This window comes from Parasteatoda tepidariorum, chromosome 3, assembly GCF_043381705.1.
Source record: "Parasteatoda tepidariorum isolate YZ-2023 chromosome 3, CAS_Ptep_4.0, whole genome shotgun sequence".
In the NCBI taxonomy this organism is placed as follows: domain Eukaryota; kingdom Metazoa; phylum Arthropoda; class Arachnida; order Araneae; family Theridiidae; genus Parasteatoda; species Parasteatoda tepidariorum.
This window is the reverse complement of record NC_092206.1, coordinates 9,075,693-9,095,535: the sequence shown is the minus strand read 5'-3', so window position 1 is coordinate 9,095,535 and position 19,843 is coordinate 9,075,693. Positions and strand designations below refer to the sequence as shown.

General features: G+C 30.3%; 1 protein-coding gene across 2 annotated transcripts in view; it reads right to left on the bottom strand.

Moving 5' to 3' along the window:
* LOC107448509 (Chitin deacetylase-like 5) overlaps positions 1-19,843 on the bottom strand; it is a 77,675-nt gene that overhangs the window by 36,272 nt on the left and 21,560 nt on the right. The window contains exon 1 of one of the 2 annotated variants that reach the window (XM_016063742.3): positions 16,851-16,985. The exons of the other annotated variant lie outside the window; for it this stretch is intronic. The gene's annotated coding sequence lies outside the window, so the exon portion shown is untranslated. Of the gene's footprint in view, positions 1-16,850; positions 16,986-19,843 lie in introns of those variants that run through there. 2 annotated transcript variants of the gene reach the window in all.

Genomic DNA, 19,843 nt, shown 5'->3' with positions numbered 1-19,843 from the left:
AAATTTTTCTGACATATTATTTTGATGAATTTAAAATCGATGATAATTCATGAAAATTGTCTTTATTTGTCAAAAATATTGAGGGGGACTTAAGAGATTACTAATTATTGAAGGGGATGCACAGCAACCGTCTCCCTCGCAAACGACGCCCACAAGTAATAGGGGCGGGTGTTGTATCTTGGACCGATTATAACTTTTTATTTTTTATTTAAAATTTAATATTTCAAATAACATTGAAATTTTATGAGAAATGCGAAAAACAATATTTTTTATACAATTACACAATATTAACATTTTCTTTATGAACGAATACTATCATTTTTTTAAGAATTTTTTTTCTTCAAGCCAGAAAAATCGGCTCAGGTCACATAAGAAAAATAAGATATTCAATCCAAGTCATCTTTTATAAGGTGGGGTTTAATCGCTTATAAATATCGCAATATTTGAGTTTGGTGGAATTTGTTTCATGACCAATGTGTGAAGAACATCTTAACAATATCTTAAGAACATCTGTATGTTAAGATCTTAGAACATCTTAACATACAACATCCTTAAAAATTTCTAAAAATTAAAATGTAACATTTTTATGTAATAATTAAAAAAAACACTAATTCAATTTAATTTATTTATTAAAATATTTTATTTTCATAAAAAATATTTTATTGCATATATTAGATTACTTAGCAACGCATGATAAGTAAAAAAAATAAACGTTTGCCGTTCAGTAGGATAAAAGTAGGCAAATAAAAATATTTTATATAACATATAACCTATGTCAGATGAACGATGTTAATTTAATGTTTCCGTAATTTAAAAGCGTCATTAAAATACAGAATTGCTTTTCACAATTGTTTTATAAGCATACATATTCAACTCATTGTGTTCGCATACTTCAAACATGTCTTGGAGTGCGCAAATAATTTAATATCACAACCATTTTGTTTGTTTTTTTAATCAATTTCTTTCAATTACAGAATTCCCGTCATTTTTTTTAAAAAAGAATTGACACATTACTGTTGCCACAGGCAGGAAATAAATCTAGCCTCTTCTCCAAGGTTATGTAAGAGATTTATAAATACAGACGATAAAGATTAATATTCAAAACAATAACAATAAAGGTCACCATTTGAAATAATAATGCTTTTTTATAAAGATTGTCATTTGACGTAATAATAATAATAATGGCAATCATCATTCAGTAGAAGTTTAGACGTCAAGGGAAAAAAAATCATTGAAAGATTTTGCATGATGCACTTTTTGAAATATGGAACGCAATAAAGCGTTTAAAATTATCTAATGGATACAAACTTATCAAAGTGAAGGCGTTTTATCAAAATACAATTATTGTGAACAATGCTAAATACATTATTTCAATTACAAAGCTGCAATATTTTTTTTCGCAACAACGAACAGCAAAAGGAAAACTACGACCTGCTTTCGGAAACTGGAATATGTTGTGATGATAGAGCGTTCTGATGTAGATCAGAATTCAAGATGAATACTTTCATGGATTCATGTGATGAATTACTTTAGAATTTGCATTCAGTTAGAAAATAGTATTATTACAAAGTTTTATTTGGAAAACTATTTGCTTATAATTTTTTTTTAATTTATTCGAATTTAATAAAAACAAAATTATGACGGCAATAGCAAAGCAGTTTTTGCACGCTCTGAAGTAGCATTAAATAATTTTTAATATTCAACTTCATTAAAAACTGATAACAATACTTCCCTCCCAGATACAAAATATCCAAACTATGTCACGAATTAAGTCAATTCAGTTTATAAAGTCTAATTTTTAGTGATCAATCTTTTTTATTTTGTTGACGAACAGGTTCCGCTATCTGCACACTTAATAAAATTTCAGATCAAGTCATGAAAAAAGTACTTTGACTTTTGAAAAGTAATTCCGTTTGGAGAAACGTAAACAATTGGCGTACTATTATTAAAGCCAATGATGCCTGATCNATTAGTATACATGACTAACTTTTAAAAATAAAATTATCATTGTTGTATTTAGATTTATAGTCAATATCTACACATGCATATTTTAATTACTCACGTGTATCATGACTATTTTTTAGAATAATATATTAGAATATATTTTTCTACTTTTTAGAACATATTTAATTCTGAGCTTGTTATCTCGAAAACTTGCTATTTCGAAATTTTTTTAGTGTCCCTTCAACTTTGAAATAATCTATTTACAAATAGGCAAAGCTAATAGAGAATAAATACTTATTCATTTATGGAACTGAACTTCCGTATTTTTATTGACGAAATGATGTTTAAATAATTTTGATAATACTAGGAACAAATTGAAGTTAAAAAATATGTTATCTACTACAAAAAGCAAAATTAATGGAGAACTGGTACTATGTGTTGTATCTACTAACAGAGCGTAAAAAAAGCCTGACGCCAAGGTTGAGAATGGTCACTTTCGGTATTATGGTAATGGGTGCAATACTTAAGAAAAAAGTTTTTTACAGGCTCTTGAAAGGAGAAAATCGCTTAATTGTAGTAAATTTGAACTATCATGAACAAGGTCTTGAGAAAAACCATCATGACAAAAGATACTGAATTAAGTTAGTCTTTGTATGATAATAAACAAAACAAAAATTGAATCTTTTTAGCTTTATTAGTTGTGCTTGTAGATGTCTGTCAGTTTTGTGTATTTTTCGAAGTGTTGTCCAGTGCTGATTGAGTATCTTTTTTTTTATCACCCCGTATGGAAAAGGGGTATTCAACTGATGTTTCAATAAAAAATGTAATTTTAAATGAATTACCTTCAACTCTAATCGTACATTATTTAATAGAAATATTAAAAATTGAAATTAATAATAACATTACTATTTTCCCAGAATTCGGTAATAATTTTGGAGCCGTTGTTTGAATAGCTGTGAAACATTTCAACAACCGAATCTGATTTAAAAACAAACCTCTCGATTACTATGAAATAGACAAAAACCCTTTCACACTTAAATGCCTAGCCTTAAAATTAATTATTAAGTAAAAATTCGGCTCATTGTAATATAATTCTTTCATTGTAAACAGCAAACATTTTTTGTGCCAGATCAAGGCCTAAAAATTATTTTGGAAAACACATTAAATGTTCCAAACTGGGTTGTTTAAAAGGCCAAATCAACAATGGACTGCCTCACTGAAAGGGAAGGGCACTGCCAACACCCATTTCATTCTTTATGGTAAAGACGCCATTTTAATTCTTAACGGAACCTCTTGTCTTTCTTTGAAGGACCTTCTAAGGAAATGAAGAAGATATTACGGTTACCTATAAAAATGGACAATGGACTTAATACAAAAATAGGCTTAAATTGTCTACATGAAACATCCCTCATCATCTGATTCTGTTCGTCATCGATGTAATATTTCAAGAACGATAATTGCTGTGCTTAAGACTACTTTGACTTAAATATGTAAGATAAAACTTTCTACCGTTATGTTTTGAAATAAAACAAATGGGGGAAAAAAGAAGAAGAAAAATTCGTTCCGTTATTACTAGCGAAGCAAAAGCTTTTGTTCAGACACAATTCGCATACATAAGATTGGGCGTCGCCCACTTTCAAAGCGACGAAAAACCAGAAGACAAGGTTATTTCCTCTCTTCTCAATATCATTTCATTTTTATACCTGTTCATTACAAGGTTCCACAAAAACTAAATCAGTCTCTCGTTTTATCACAAGATGAATAATTGAGTTTAACACAAGTGAACAGAACAACTTTGTTTTTTCTCAAGAATTTGCATATAAAAATTGATAAGTTTAATAAAATCGGTGTTTCAATTTTGGCTGAGATTAATTAAACTCATTGTAAATTTTATCTTACGAAAATCTTAGAACTTATTAACGCGAAAATGAAAGCCCTTTTTTTTGTTCTGGCGACACTTATGAAATACCTACGAAATTAACATGCATGCAGTTTTTCAAAATGTCAGTTCTTTTATTTGCATTTTGATGACTTAAGCATAACCTAATTAAACTGTGTGAAACGTAATTAATTTGTGTGAAACGTAATTAACTGTGGAAACAAGGATGAGATGTGATGGAATAGGATATGTTAAATGCAATGATCTCGTCGTTTTAAAGCATTGCATTACAGACGCCTTTAACAAAGTATATTTAATAACAAAAATAAGGAATGATATTCATGAAATAGTGCCATAAAAGAATCTGAATACAATTAATCCTTTCACCTCCAGCGCCATCTGTTGGATTTTAGATATCATGATTAATATTGAGAAATATTCTTAACATTTCCCCCCTATGAACTCTTAGTTCATTATGAATTTATCACTTCAAAATATTAATCAACGAATATTTCTCAATGTTAATAATTATAATTTCTAAAATCCAACAGATGGCGCTGTGCTCAGTAATGTAAAAGGATTAATTGTAATAAGTTTCCTCTAATGGCATTCCTTGTTTTTGTTATTAAATATACTTTGTTAAAGGTGTTTAGAATACCTTAAAACCCTGATATCGTCGTATTTAACATTGAGAAATATTCTTGACAGGATATCCCCTTCAACTTCTTCATTATTACGTTTTTATTAAATCGTCATGTCTCTTTGATTGGAATGTTGAAATTAAAGGTAAGAACACTATTCGACGAACTAAAGCATTCAAATCTACACTTGAGTTTTACCACCTGATGACAGTACAAGTATCAATAGTTTCCAGACTGCTGCAAACAGAATTTGTCATAATTTTATCGCCAATTAAAATTGCGATCACTTTCCGACCACTAAGAGTTCTCAATACCAGTGCAGAACTGCGTCCGCTAGTATCGATCCTTTTATAACCACTACTAGCTAATTTCATACCGTCATTTAATCGCTAAATTAAACTTATTGTCAATCGAAATTTCAACCACTTTTTGACTAGCTACAGAGCTTAAATTTTAACAGGAGCTTTGAGCTTGAAGACAATAGTGGCGTGAAAAAAAAAAACTACGTAAGCGACGAAACATTCAAAGCTGTAAGTTTTAGCACTTTTGTATGATAATCTCATATTGAAGAAAAAAAATATTCAAAATAAATTTCGTATTGTCAGTTTTTTGAAATTCTATTTTAGCATTCATAGCTTTGGCAAGTCAAGCCACTTTCTTCAAAATAAATCGCTTGTAAATCACTTACATTGTTTTTCTTAACACGACAAAATACAAGTTATATTTGTTTCTTCAATGATGCAAACAAAAGCACAGCCAATCAAAATTTCAATCTCTTTCCTGATTTTAAGGCACTTTGTCAAAAAAAAAAAAAAGGTAATAAAAAGCACATATTTGAGGGGGACCACAAGTAAATATTTAAATGAATAAAAACAAAAGAAAAGACAATAAAGAAAGAAAATGAAAATCTGACAAATCTCTGATGTGGGGATACAAAATTAAAAACATCAAAATCTGTTTGATTTTTAGAGGAAATAGAGCAGAATTGAAAATCGACCATGATAAACAAAATCACGCCATTTTGTTCAATCACAATCAAACAGGATTTTGATGTTTTGTGTACTTACCTACCTCAATAATAATTTTTATATTTCGATAACGTTATTATTTTGCTTAAACGTTAGCTAGCGAACCCCTAATTAGTATACATGATTCTAAAAACATACATTAAAGATAGTTTATATTTAATTAACGCATATTTTTATAGACATCAAAGTATCCTGTATAGCCTGCATATCTTACAATTTCGTATTAAATTTAATAATTGAGTTTAACATGTATAAATCTGTAATTATATTAAATTTAAAATTTATAAACTATATTATTTAATGTATCTTACCTTTTTGTAGAAAATTTGTGCAATTTCAACTCAAAATGATTAAATTTAAGGAGAAAAATGCGCAATAAAAATAATTGAAACAGATGTCTGTGGGAATATTGTAACAAATTTTATTCCATGTTTAAAATCTTCTTAAATTAAAATCTTCTCATTTTTAAAAATAGTTCCTCGTTTATTTAAATAATTTCTAAGAAATAAAATACCTTTTTTAAACATTTTTACAATGGAATTTGTAATAAAATTGTGTCATTACCTGCGGCTCTCATTACAAAAGTACGTGTGCACTAATAGTTCGAATAGTGTGTGAATTCAATGTGTAAATAAACTAAATACCGGGTAAAGATAAATAGTTTAGTAAGAATATTTATGAACCGTGAATATTTCCTTGAAACAAAACGTTGAAAGTGAAATTAAATTCTTCATATTTCTCACGTTTCTTAAAAATTAATTATAAAAAATGCTAATTTTTAATGAAAAGAAAATGAAACTTGCTGTTTTAAGCCTTTCCAATAATCTCTATTTAAACCGTTATCTCTTAAGTATTTTTTACATCTTTCCTTAATAATCTATGCATCAATAGTCTTAAATTGAAGAATAATGTTGTTTTTCTCACACAAATTAAATATATTAACTTTCTTTTTAGCACTTTTCCTTTTGTTAATCCCTACAAAACCCGAGATCCGTTACTCTCTAATTTGAAAGTTACCTATCTTTATTTTATTTTATAACTGTCGCGGAACAGGCGACCTAATTTTTTAAGTTTACAACTAACAATGTTCAACCTTGTAATTTTGAACCCAATCCAGAAGACAAGGAAACTCCTGAATCAAGTAATAGGAGAAATTTTGCCTTTGGGGACGATTTTTTGATGGAAATAACCTGCATTTGCGTAACATGGAGTGGAAAACCACAAACCGAAAACCTCCTACGGTTTAGCCTGACGGCAAGGGGACTCTAACCCATGATCCGTCTACAACTTAAGATATTTTACGTCAGCACTGTGATCGGTGCAAGCTGGATGTAGAATTCGTATCGATTAACCATCACTGGGATTCGAACCCGGTACCTCAATGAAAGGTTATACGCACTATCCCCTGTATCATCACGGTTTAAAATTACCTATTGGATGCATGTGGTGTCACCATGAACATAGATTCCTATTAACGATAAATACGAATTTCCATGTACTGTCGAAAGAATGTCTCTTTTTTTTAAATATATCGTAATATTTTTCGATTTTAGTTAATTTATACATTTGTCGATATTTTCGGTATCCAAATAAAATGTATCAACATTCTCAATAATACCGTACTTAATAATTACTGTTATGTATATTCTTAGCTTTATTACCTTCAGATGTGTTAGGTTATCGATAAGAATTGCGATATTGTCGTCATGTGATTATTAGAATAATAAATAATGATCGCACAATTAACGAATTCTATATTGATTGTTGTCGTTAAAGATAACGATATCGTGGTGTTTGATACGGTATTATTGGTAACCGGCGATCTGTTTAAACCAGAATCTAGCGAAAGGGCCCCAAAATCGATAAGTACCATTTGAAATACTGTAGGGCAGTGTTCCTCAACTCCCAGTTCGTGGATCAAATGTTACCGGGCCGCCCATTTCATTGAAACTGATTTTAATTTCGTAGGTTTATACCCAAAATTAAAAATATCCGTGTTCCATTAAAATTTTATCTATTTAAAAAAAGGGGCCCCAGATAGTATAGTGATATAAATTTTTCAATGTTTGTAATCTATCATTGTCTCCGATTACCCCCAGATGGAACCGTCTCATTGCAAAGAAACAAGCTAAGGGTTCTCATTGATTTAACGTTCTAGTCAATTAATGTTAAATCACTTTATATTTATTTTTTGGAGTAACTGTATTTTATTTTGAAGGCATGTTTAAATACAATTAAAAAAAATTAATAAATCAAAATAATCTAAAATTTAAACAATCAACGTCCGTCCCCCGTCTCCCCAGCGGGCCGCGGTAAAATTATCAAACGTTGACAGGTCCGCGGTGAAAAAAAGGTTGGGGAACACTGCTGTAAGGCATTAGAAATTGTTAAAATAAAAACAAACGCTGCTTTAATTTTTTCCAATGAACTGAGAACTCGAATAATAGTCATATTTTGTAAATAATTCAATATGGTAAATTCTACATGTTAATTCTATATGTTAATTCTATATGCTAATTCTATATGCTAATTCTATATGCTAATTCTATATGTTAATTCTATATGTTTCTAAATAATTCTGTATGTTTAATATAAGATAATTTTTTATTCAAAACCATTTTGAACATTATGTATAAATTAATTTCGCCAGCAGTGTAAATTAATTTCTCGAACAAAGTTCTTTAAAATGTCACTACATTTCCAAATTAGTTAGTAGTCACTACATAAAAAAAGTAGTCTTAGTTAACTACAATTGTAACAAAGTAGTTGTAAACTACAAAATGCAATTAATAATGTAATTTTGTTGATTTCTGCCTAAGAAATATTTCCAGCATTTAAAAAATATTTTTTTAACAAAAATATTACCGAGACGTGCCAACCACATTAACCGGTTTGTATTAAAAAACAATCATAATTTAAGAAGACCGATCGTTTTCTTACTTATTTCAGGAAGATTGTGCAGAATAAAATTAGTTATTCAAAAATAAATTGTTTTTGACAACTATCATTTATGACCGGGGTGAAAAAATCTATTTTTAAAATTTATTTTCTCCCGCTGTGTGTCTTGTTCCTTACCAGTTTATCGAATGTGGTATTAATAGTATTAATTTACGATTCTGTTTGAAAGTCTTGTTTGGAAATTAGGATCATGCTTTCAAATTTTAAAGAGGTCGTGGTTTGTAAACAATCATCTCTTTTTGGCGTTCGGGCACAATATCGAAAATAAAATATTTTATTGATGGAAAACGTGAAAAAATTCATCGATGAAAAAAATTAAAAACAAAACGTGCGTTGCCATGGAAACAATATTTTCACAATATATTTTTAAAAAAATATATAAGCCGGCGAAACCACTGAAAAATATTTAATATCCTTAAAAGTTAGTTAAATTCATAGCAGAAGTAAAACGTGTTAAAAACAAATATGCAGATTAACATGAGTTATATATATGTCGTCATCAGTTATATAAGCTGTGTTATATATACATATATTACGATAAGATATATTAAGATTATATATATCAGATATGTTATATTATGTATTATCATAAGTTACACATATATCGTCAGTGGTAATGTTAAAAATAAATATACTTAATCTTATTCGTTAGCGGCACTTCAATTTCTAGACTTTTAAATTTCTAAATTCTAAAACCTTTTAAAACCAACTACTGATTGTGATAATTTATTGTTCTCATCTTTTATGGTCACGAATTTTAAATTCTTAAACTTTATCTTATTTTCCTTTAAGTGAAAATATCAAAAAAAAAGAAGGGGAAAAAAAGGGGGAAATTATCGCGACATATTTTTTTACAATCGTGATATTAAAATTTGTACACCTTAGCCAAGGGTTCGTGTGGATGTCAACTCGAAAAATCAGTCACTGACATAAGGACAACACGCGTGCTTATAACTAATAAGTTTATTTTTTGTTTAAATTTTATTTATTTATTTTTTAACGGCAGGCACTGAACTTTCGTTTTTCACCTCAAAAGATGACGGAAATGTTACTCTTTTAACGTTACCCAGTGGGCACCTGTGAACCTAAGTCACAGAGGCGAGCAACATTACCCACGCCGTACTGCCACAAATATCAGCTTATAAGGTGGGCCACATTCACATATCACACAATAGAGAACAACACACAGAGAGGGAAACATCCATGCCCTCAGCAGGATTCGAGCACGCAGCCACTAGCTTCACCGTCAGCCAGCCTGACCGCACGGCCACTTGGCAAGCTATAACTGATAGGTAGAAGATGAGAGGTTAGATAGATGCCCCAAACGTACATAATTTATCTATACACATTTAAACTAATTTCTAGATTTATTTATACGAACATGTAAGAGTCTCAACCATGGGACGCAATGTTAGCAAAAGTTTTTAATTGCAAAAATCTTTGATCTAGGCTTAAAAAATAAAATAATTCTGGTACAATAAAACTGGTTTTGGAAGTCCATTTTAATTACCATTCAAACGCATCAAATAAATGCAAAAACTGATTTTAACTTTTTAACGTTAATACTCACTTACTAGATTACGAAAAAATCCTTACAAAGGAAATTCATTGTCATGTACAATGAATAAAAGCAAATAAATCCACAGTTTGGTTTTGGAAAAAGTGCTAATTTGATTTTTTATTCGTCAAATGCGCATTTAAAATAATTGTCATTTTTTTAACGATAGATGTTGTATTAAAAACATTTTAAGAACAAATTCACCATGATACCGGAGCCTGACAAAGGCAGGGGCATACGGGGCAGTTGCCCTGGGCCACACATCAGAGGGGACCCCAAAATCGAATAGAAAGTTTATTTTAGGTTTACTTCTTTAATGAACTTTTTTTTAAACAAAATATCAGTACAGTGAAAGAATCCGTCAGTTTTATGTTAGCTTCTTCTAGCAAATCCATCGTATGAACACAAAAAATCTATATTTCGCAAATTCATGGCTTTCTCAGCTCGCAATTACGAAGGACAAATTTGGACAATCAAAAGCTGTATTTTTATATATCGCAAAAGGAAATACGTTTACAAAAATACAGGCTTCTGATTGCCTTAAGGCAGCCATCATTATTGCTAAAATTTAGCTGAATTCCGCCCTAATGTCAGCAAGGACAGGAATTTTTCGCAGCTAGATGTCGAAGTTAACAATCTGAAAATAACAGTCAGAAATGATGGACAGAGAATCAATAAAATGGACAGAACGATATTTCGTCTGACCATTGGAGGGTGGGACTTTATAGCTATTTTAGGTTCTAGTCAATTTTCTTGTTATATATGTACAATGAGGTGAAAATTTAAATACCTCCATAAAGTTTGGTTCTTCATTACTGAAGCAGTGCCCCCCCCCCTAAAAAAAGTTTTTGCCCCGGGCCCCAATTAGGTTAAGTCGGGCCCTGCATGATGCCATACGAACTAGTAAGAGACAAAAATTAAATCCACTCTCACTTGTACAATTAGAGTTAATAATGCTTACTTATTGTATTCATTTTTCACTGTACGATTTTACAACTCGAAATACTTGAAATTCCACTTATTAAAGAAGGAAAAAAAAAGCGGACCTGCTGGCGGCTAGTTATAAAATAAGTAATAAAATAAAAATAATATTTAAAAAAAAAAACATAAGAAAGTCTAACGCTTAATAAAATGTCATCTTTACACGGCCATAAAAGAACAAATGAAAAAGAAAAGAGTGTAGGATACCTTCTATGAATAAAAAAATAAACGAATTAGAATAGTAGGCTTAACGAAAATTATCGTCCACTACAATCACAGAAGCAAAAAAAAATAAATAAAAATTCAGCCGCCAACATCTGACATAATCAAAGCCCACGTTCCCAATCTTCTCTAATTTGGCGGGCAGTCTTTTGTTGATTATTACATTTCTACAAAAGGAAAGAAGATTTTCTACCTTTACAAGATCGTAGGTAGTCGCTGAATGACATTTTCGTTCAAATCGATGTACTTCAGTCCATAATTCGAAAACAGTTAAGTATCTTGAAAAGCAAGGTATTTATCGGTCATTCGCGATCGCCATTTTGGGTAGTACCGTCTTTACGCATGGGCACATCCGGGCACTGCCAGGAGCCCCAGGCACTCAGGGGGCCCTTAAAAATCTAACTTTTTATAAATTGCATTAAAAAAAATAAGAATAAACAATAAACATTTAATAAGAATTAACTATAAACATTTCCTTATATATTATTTAAAATAAATCTATTTTATTGTATAATGAGTGCATTACTTTTTCTTCTACAAATAGAGATTATCATGCAAAAACACCAATAATTTGAATAGTTTATTACCAGAAAAATCTTAAAAAGGCAACCGAAATTTACTTTTCTACATTTTTAGGTACCTGGGCATTGAAAGATGTTTTAATGACTGTTTAGTTTGACAAAATAATTCATACCTATCAATTTTTTTTTCATTTGTTATACCTTATGTTTATTTAATTAACTTCCATGGTTTCGAAAATTATTTTATTATTTGTGGATTACAACTTTTTATCATATAATTTTTTTTAAAAAGAATTATGCTTAGTTTAAAAATGCTTTATTTGAATTTTGGGGGAAATCGAAATGTGTATAAATTTGTTAAAATTATTGCATATCTTAAAAATAATTTATTTTGAGTACGTGAAGTTTTTCAAAACGCGAAAAATTAGGAATTAAAACAATACCTTTAAAAAAAACACACAAATTTAGCATTTTCTAAAGATGACTGAAACATAGAGTCATCTTTGTATAGAGATAGGGCGTAAAAATGTCCAAAAACAGTCATTATAGAGATAGAACGATGTTTACAAAAATATAAATTTTCGATTAGAGTAATATTAGATTTCTATCCTGCCTAAAATAAAATGAGCAGTACGGTATTAATTTCCAAATAAAGAACGAGCGTCAAAACACTTAATCCGTCGAATAGCTCAATCCGAAATCATTCAAAAGAAGAAAAAAAAATTTGAGTCTTATAAATTAAAATATCGTTCTTTTTTCATTTTATTTATTTATTTGTTTTAGATCATTGTTAACCATAAATATAGGTACACAAATTTATCTTTAGAAAGGAAAGAAAAATCCTCTCAATTATGATTTAATATTTACTAAGTTAAAATCAAATTTGCATTTTTGTGTTCTAAATTTGTGTTTTCAGTTCTGGAAGGTTAATTGTCAAACGATTTCCGACTCAAAAAAATTGCGTCCCATTAGCGGATGAGGTTAAGCGTTACTTCCTGTAAAATACCGTTTTGGTAAACGTAAGGAAACCAATTGTCAAACAATTTGTTTACTTTATCAGTCATTTGCTTATGGCTGGTACATTATTATAATCCAATCAAAAACCTTTCGTTTGTAAACACAATTTTGTGTGCCATGTTTTGAATGTTACAGTAACACGTTCATTAAGTTAATGAGACATCTGTTACTCAAAAATTCTAATGAAATGCAAAAATACGGCAATGAATTCGAAACAAGCGATCACTAATTTTTTTCCACTTCCTTTTATTAAAATTTCATAAGCACTTACTTGTCTTTGGTGCAATGATAGAGTATTATTTTTTTTTATTATATGGAAGAAATAAATGGTTTCTTGAAGCTCGCAATAAGAAAGAATTCTTTAATAAGAATTCTTTTTAATATATATTTTCAGAACTGAATTTATATTCGGATTGAAAAATAAAAATATAAATTATTGGTATAAAGCTTTTTAAAAAATATTTTCAGTTCAGAATTTAAATTTTAATTTTAAAAGTGGATGATAAAATTGAGACTTTAAGTTTATTTTTGAATTAATCATACCGTTTATTTTTTTAATAAGTGCCGAAATATTTTTAATTTAACATTAGCCAAGTTTTAAAAAGAAGTAAGTTATGTAAGTAATAAGTAAAACTATTTAATAACAGATGAAAGTGTACTACTTACAAAATATATTTAGGAAAAACAATTGAAGAACCTTATAGAAGGAAGATTTATAGATGAAATTTAAGTGGATGTTTGAAACATTAAGTTTAAAAAATGTAAACAGTGAAACATCGTTTCTCATTAAAATTGTTTTATTTTATGGTTTGACAATATGTGGAGCCTTACCTCAAATGCAAAATTTTATTTTATTTTATAACCGTCGTTGAATAGCCGACCCAATCTTTTGGGTTTACGACAACTGATGTTCAACTCCTTGTGATTTTGAACCCAATCCAGAGGACAAGGGAACTCTTGGATCAAGTACTAGGAGAAATTTTACCTTGTAAATGGAACTAATCCGCATTTGCGTTACACAGATAGGAAAACCACGAAGACCTCCCACGGTTAGCCTGACGGCAAGGGGGTACAGGGGACAAGCATAGTTCGCCAACACGTAGAGAAGACGACAGATTTTAGTTTACATAGGCCGCCAATAATATAGCTATAATTATCGAGCACGATAATACCACAAATATTATCGGTATCAAAAAGATAAAATCTCGTATTTTATACATTATACTGATAACGATAATATCGTGAGTGTTGAAAACTTTTATTTGCGAAACGAAATTAATGAACAATAAAAGAAATAGTATAAAGGAGTTGAATTCGTAAAAAAATTACATGATATATTGTTAAATATCGTTTTTTCTTGACAATACATCGCGGTATTAAAATCAGTAATCGAAACCCATGTTTGTGTTGGCGTGGATCAGGAAAAAATAATGGGCTGCCTGTGAACTGTGTATTGGCCATCTTCTTATCCCGTTATTAATTTCATGGAATTAATGTATTTTTTTAGAATTTAGTTCAGATTAAATAAATTAGTTACTGTCCAATGTATCTATAAAATCTTCTCAGTGTACCAATAAAAAAAAATTCAATTGATTTCATGGAACCAAATTTTTTACTTATTCTAAAAGCTATTTTAAAATTAAACTAAGGCCCCAATTTTTTCGGGTTTTCTGCGACAAATTTCCCTAGCACTAATAGTATTAGGATATTTTTAATTATAACAATTACTTATTTAAAGTAACAGAAACGTTGTGTTTACAGAAGAAAGTATAGAATAAAAATATATAAAAAATTTTAATTGTAAAAATAATTTTTTTTTTTAATTCTAATAAAATAGGCGACATTCTCGCATTTTGTAAGAGGAAAAATGCACTAATTATTTCCGCTTTCGAATTTCCTAAATAATTACACAAATTAATATTCGTAAATAAATTAAACGGTAACAAACTAAAATTCGTACATAAATTAAAAATCGCAAAACCCGTGCATTAACTCTCAAAATATAGATCACGAATAGGACTCTTTAAAAAAGAGATTCTCAAATAAGTGAATGCAAAATATTTTGTTCTGAAAAGAAAAAAATAATGAAAGAAAGTTCATAATTTCTAGAGCGAACTATCTTTTAAACCTTCGCGATATCTGAATTTTTTTACTTTATATAACTAATTTGAAATTCTAGTTAATTATGCAGATAAGGAGAACCAAAAAATAATTATGCAGAAAAGGAGAACCAAAATTTTTCCTTTTCTAAAAGGAAAAATCTTTCTGCAAAAACTCTAATGTTCTGCAACAATTTCGCCTTGTCGCCGCAATTCTGTCACGGGGAACTAAGGCGTAATCTATTTTAAACCTAAGCTAAGGCGAAAACCTAGAATTTATAATAAACGTGAAACAAACTGAAAAATAAATAAAGTTTCAATCAAGTTTACAAAGATTTTAGTGTTAAATTATTATTAAAACTTCTATATCATTTTCGGGTGAAGAAAACAAAATCACCACATGTTAGGAATCAGAATATACATAACCCGTATGAATTAAATGAAACAGTTAACTTCTCGTTTTAGTTTTCATTTTCTACTCTCTAACCCAGTCGATACGGTCCACAGACATCAGCAACTTACGCTTCAACAAGATAAGCGGAAATATTGCATAAATGGTACATATCGATATCTGATTTTGAGATTATTTTAAGTACTCTTTTGTTTTCTACTACTTCCTCCCGGCAATGTTACCAAATCAGTTTCAATGAGGTAAAAGTTTGTTGTAGTAAGACAAAAATCTAAAAATGAAATCGAAACTTATTTTAGGCTTAACTTACGATTGTTCCAATATTATTTGAATCGTGTAAAGGATGGTACAAAATGTCTATTTTGTTTTACTTGTTCCATTGTAGTAAATTTTCTTTCTTTTCAGGGGATGTTCTAAAGAAGAGTTTTTAAGGAAGTACTAAGAACAATAGTTTTTCATTCTTTTATGCATCCACGTGTTTGAGTTGCATTCATCATACTTTAAGTCTTCTACAAACTTATCTTGTGTTATTCATACAATTATGCTCGGCAAATAACTTCCTGATATTTACTGATTTTAATTTTATTATTCCTTTTTACTTCGAACAAAATTAAAAAACTTCACTATAATTTTATTAACACTTACTCAAAATCACTTGTTAAACATATAAATATTCACTTTCTGTGGTGCCTTTGAGAAAATGTATAACTGAGGACCCAAAACCGCCTCGCTTACATTATTGGGGAAATTTTTTTTTTTCTTTTTAGAATTTTGATCCTAGAAACAAAATAATTAACAAGTGTTAAAATTTTCTTCTCTTTTCTTTAAATTTGATATATATGCATTTTTTATGTAATCGTGAAAAAAACTCAATTTAAAAACAGAATTAAAGGATTTAAGATATTCATCAGTCGATATTTGTTTTCAAAGTTCGGTAACGGAGTAGCAGTAAATAAAAAATAAAAAACAGATATTGAAATGAGGGAAACCTAATTTTAAAAAATATAGATTTTTTTAAAAAATTTGAGTTGGGTTTGCGTGTTACTCAGAATACATTCACGTAATATTTGGGCAATAATGTCTTAGCTCAGCACACGCCATTGTAACGCCAGAGGGAAGATAATTTTTTTTAATGAAAATAATTATTATATTGCCTTCAGAAATCCTTAAAAACCAGATTGCTCAAATTGCACTAAATTATAGAAAAAGCAATTTTCCAAATTTGCACGATTTGCCAGTCGGATATTACTGTAAATTTGTTTAACCACATAATTTTGAACGAATAGTTTTTACAGTGAACATAATATAATGAAAATATTTTTCAAGATTAACTGATGTATACCTGAAGTTTGTTAATTATCTTCAAGAACTATAATCCTAATATTAATTCTTGACTTGGTAAAAAAAATCAAAAGCTATATTAAGTAATTACAGACTGCTTAGTAATGATTCAGAATTTTATGCTTCTCGAATCATTCATTTTTATTTTAATGTTTGAGCTATTTATCTAACTGTTTGCTTTTGTTTACAGGCTATAAAACCTAAATTTGTACTTTTATACTTACTATTAAACAAACTATATAAATCACTTACTATTGAATTCACTTGATATAATTCTTCATTTGCTTCAAAAAAATACGAAGATAGTAATGTTTCGAGAATCGAAACATGTTGACTTATATTCTCAAGAATCGTCAGGCGGAAACGAGGGTAACAAAATTGGCTTATAAGAGAATACGTTAAGTTGCCACCGAAAAATGAAAAATAAAGGCGAAAAACAAAACTAGAAAAACCGCGTTAGCCGAGAGTGAAACAGAAAATTAAAAATAAATAGTAGTAGTAGTAGTAGTTCATTTACGTCGCACTAGAGCTGCACAGCGGACTATTGACGACGGTCTGGGAAACATCCCTGAGGATGATCTGAAGACATGCCATCACAATTTTGATCCTCTGCAGNGATGGCACCCCTGCTTCGGTAGCCCAACGACCTGCACGCGAAGTCGAGCACTTTACGGTGGAACAGTTTGACGAGGACACATACCGCACACCCTCGATCCCTACGCAGACTGATCCAAGTGGTCACCCGCCCGCGCACTGACCGCAGCGAGAGATGCTTGACTTCGGTGATCTGATGGGAACCGTGTCTTAACGATCAGTCTACTGTGGGACTAAATACAAATAAAAGGTGCAAGAACAAAACTATAAAAACTGCAGTGACCGAGAGGGGCAAATCAGGTTAAAATGCATTTCCGCGCCGTATGGAAAGGTGGCGATTAACTTATGCTCAAAATCGGCGTTCATACGAATACATCAGAATTCCAGGATATCACAGGGGTGGAAGGAATTTTGGGATTATCTAAATTAATCCTTCATTCGACTAACTATTAGATTATCGCTTAATAATTCACTGTTAAGCAAATATTGGTTACTATTAGATGTACACTAACTTTTACATACTCAGACTTACATGCAAAAAGTGTGCCGTTTGTGGAAAAATCTTTTTATCAGTTTACGAATAACATTTCTTTTTAGCTTTTTAAATTATTTAATACGGTGAGAAAGATAGAAGTGGCTTTTAAGGCCACCTATTTTAACCCATGCATTTCCCAAGTAGTATAAATCTTAAGAAAATCAGAATTTTTTACCACGCTGCCAACCTAATATATCTGTGGTATATCATCATTATATAGTAATATATATAGACATAATTTACTTTTGTAGGACAGTTAAAAAGAAATTGGAAATGCAAATCCTACGAAAATAATGCAGCCTACCTTTTCACAAAAATCGCAAAGCAATAACAATTCAAAAAATTAAGTGGAGATAGGGTCATATGGAAGTTGCAAGTTATAGTCATTAGCATAATTTAACGCATATTTTACAATAAAACCTTTCTTGCCAACTAATAAATCCCGTAGTCTTAACACATTATTAAAATATCCTTTTTAGTTCAAAAGATGAATTGTAAATGTTCCCTATTGTCAAGTGAATTGTCACTTCCTTTTTTTCTTCTGAAGAATAATACAATAGCAAATCCCTTGTAAATAACAGAGAGGAATAAAATGTTATATTTTGGCGACGATTTTGTTTCCTTTTAATAATTTCCTCTGTCATATAAAATTCAATTGTTCAATATCTGACAAAATTGCCTTTTACTCACAGCTAATCCTATTGTTCAGTTCGCCCAACAATTCAGTTTCATGAAATCGGCCATTAGTCGAAACAGAGTAGCATTTATTGTCTTCTTTAATACGTTTGACAAATAATTTCAAGCGACGTCATTACTTTCTTATTGGGGGGGGGGAATCAGTGTCGTCATTAAAAGTAGTCTTTTTGAGAAATGAACAATTCCTCAAAACCATCGCCTTCTTCCGGATTCAAAGACAACAAAATAATAAAGAAATGGTGTTTTAAAGCACTTTAAGTAGAGCATACAAAAAACAGCACGCTATCTTTTATGTCATAATTTTTTAAACCTTAAAAAAAATTAAGTTTATTGGAATGATATAGCTTACAGCTCGGTGAAGTTTGTCGCAAATCTAAATTAACTCGCGCCAAATCATATTTGTATGAAATATTTTTGCATAAATTAGTGATACTCATATTAAATATAGGTGAGAATACAAAAAAAAGCTCGAAATAGCGAGTATGGCATACATTATGATAAGTTCGCTTTCAACACAATTTTTCAAATCTTCCCGTGGTGGCTCAGGGGATAGAGCGTTTGTCTTCCAATGAGGTGAACCGGGTCCGGATCGCAGCCATGACTGGTAGATACGAATTCCACACCAGGCTCGCACCAACCGCAGTGTTGACGTAAAATATCCTCAGTGGTAGACGGATCATGGGTTTTGCCGTCAGGCTAACCGTGGGAGGTTTTCGTGGTTTTCCTTTTCATGTAACGCCAATGCGGGTAAGTTCCATCAAAAAGCCCTCCTCACCGGCAAATTTCGCCAAATACTTAATCCAGGAGTTCCTTGTCCTCTGGATTGGGTTCAAAATTACAGGGCTGCGGAGTTGGACATTAGTGGTCGTTAACCCAAATATTGGGTCGGCTGTTCAACGACGGATATAAAATAAAATAAAAATTTTCAAATCACAGTTAATATGACATTAAAGAAACAAAAATAGTATGCTTATAACGAGACTTTTAATTTGGGGGAATTCTCGAAGTTTTGAAATGTCTACAGCAACACCCAAATACAAGTTTTATCTGTTTCCTTCCTGATGTAAATAGAATGTATTGCCCATCAGATTGTCGATCCTTTTTCGACTAACTAGAGCTCTCAAATATTCGCCGGAGCTGGTGACAATGCCAATATTAATCGTTTTCTGACCACGACGACACAAAATTTATTTCCCTATTATCGCCAAAGAAATGTCATCCTCACTTAACATTTTGAGCAGGCAACCTACTGTTCTCAAATATGTATTATCTAGATCTCAGTACTAGACAGTAATAAAATTATTTCCTAACCGCTATTACAAGAATAATTTATTGTTCCATTCTTGCAAAAGGTTAATGAAAGTGCTTTCCTATTAATTAGAATGTTTAAAAACTGAAATCTGTGCTAGATGACAAAAAT